The sequence below is a fragment of the Etheostoma spectabile genome, chromosome 1, assembly GCF_008692095.1.
Source record: "Etheostoma spectabile isolate EspeVRDwgs_2016 chromosome 1, UIUC_Espe_1.0, whole genome shotgun sequence".
Taxonomy (NCBI): Eukaryota; Metazoa; Chordata; class Actinopteri; order Perciformes; family Percidae; genus Etheostoma; species Etheostoma spectabile.
In genome coordinates this window covers 27,689,334-27,691,308 of record NC_045733.1, presented here as the reverse complement: position 1 = coordinate 27,691,308, position 1,975 = coordinate 27,689,334, and the positions used below count along the sequence as shown (strand labels likewise).

The following is a 1,975-nucleotide window of genomic DNA, read 5'->3' as shown; positions in this document are numbered from 1 at the left end:
TCTATCTATCTATCTATCTATCTATCTATCTATCTACACATCTAACTATACATCTACACATCTATACATCTATCTATCTATACATCTATTGATAGAATTATGCAGACATCATCCAGCTCTCAGCACCCTGTCTATTTCTTTATCATTTAAGATACATCTGCAGTTATACGTTAGATTTTTTTTTATGTACAAAAGATGAAGAGCACAATTACTGTAACACGCGTGAGCTTGTAGAGTCAGACAGGAGATCTGCCTAGGGTTCTTTTGATTGTTGTCGTGCTGAGGAAGTGAAATTATTCATGGTCATGAATATAAATATGCCCCCACTAAGACAATTACAGTAAAACAAGTTCTGTAATCTACAGGGAACCCACAATGTGTTTACTTTCACATGCTTAGGTGCCAGACATTATTATTTATGTATTCATAAATTGTTTCTTACGCTTTGTCAGTGAATTTTTCAAAGAAGAGAAGTTGCTTTCTAGCCATTGTACCAGATTTAATTTAATTTTGACTGCAGATGGAAATTAGCCCTCGGGCTACAATCTGGCACATTTACATGTACTGCTGTGCTTGTTCGTCAATGTGCATTGTCCTGAATTAACAAAATAAAAAATAAAAATAAGATAAAAAAATAATTGTTTAGAAGTTAGGAATTGGAATAACAAATCTGTTACTTTTGAGTGATTCTTTATTTTTATTTTAAAGTAACACTATTTGTCTTTTCCAGACAGTAGCCCGGAACATCTTCTGTGTAACCTTTGGCAATTACATGTCCTTAAAACTGTAAATACTTTACATTTTGATTCCAGCCACTAGCCTACGACAGATAAACTTCTACACAGGATATCTTGTCCATGTTAGTATTCTGAAAACAAAGCGAGTAAGACCTTCAGAGGCACACGCACAAGTGTTAGAGTATACAGAATATTTAAGGCCATGTTAAAATGCCATGTAATTCAAAAATGCAACTGCCACATGTGACCTGTTCCTTTCCTCTATGTGTGATTTTGACTATGCTGTATTTCTATTTAAATTGTGACTGGTGTGCCGTCTTGGCCAGGTCTCCCTCGGAAAAGAGATTTCAATCTCAAGGGACTTGCTGGTTAAATAAAGGTTAAATAAAATAAAATAAATAAAGAATAGGCCTACAGTCTCTTTTGATTTGATTTGGCAATGGTGCTTTTACAGTAAATGCAGTAGGGGGAGATGCAACTCTCTTTTGTCACAATGCAAGGAGAGTTTGAGAAATAATTAATTATTATGAGTGACTGAGGATACATGATGCAGGTAACTATAAACAATGTGTCATAAAAGACAGCATCCCGGTGACAGACTGTCAAGAGGTTTGGTGTATTACAATGAAACATTTCACTGCTTTTATTGTGAAGACAGGTAGGTGTACGTGGTAAGAAGACATTTTGACACAAGCTTTTTTTCTTCAGAAATAAAGTTTTTATGGTTTCATACAATTACAATCTACTAATCCAGGTAGATGAAAGTTATCTTCATTGTTTATTTTAACCTCACTAGAAGTGGATAGGGGATAAAGAGTTGGTACTTCTGGACTGGAAGATAGTTAAGTACTCAAAAGAAGAATCAGAATCGCTTTTATTTGTTGATGCGTAGTAGAGGAAGTGTAGGTGGGTGTTTATGGAAGTCCTTGACCATCTCCACCGTCTTGTTGACACTGAGTTCCAGGTTGTTGTCTGCTACCAGTTGTGACACAGTGTCCCCTGGGGACTCATCATTGTCCTTGATGAGGCCTAGAACTGTAGTGTCATCAGCAAACATTGGCTCAGCTTGATGGAAGTGTGGCAGGAGGTGCAGTCATTGGTGTGCAGGCAGAACAGATGTGGGGAGAAGTGTGGAGTATAATTAGTAGTTTAAGAGAATAAAGTAAATTTGCAAATAGATAGATAGATAGATAGTTAGACAGATAGATAGATAGATAGATAGATAGATAGATAGATAG

At 36.1% G+C, this 1,975-nt stretch overlaps 1 long non-coding RNA gene across 1 annotated transcript in view; it reads right to left on the bottom strand.

Moving 5' to 3' along the window:
- Positions 1-126: 126 nt before the first annotated feature.
- The window catches only part of LOC116693023 (uncharacterized), a 33,646-nt gene continuing 31,797 nt past the window's right edge, over positions 127-1,975 (bottom strand). The window contains exon 5 of the long non-coding RNA XR_004332831.1: positions 127-137. This is a non-coding gene — a long non-coding RNA (uncharacterized LOC116693023). The remainder of the gene's footprint in view (positions 138-1,975) is intronic.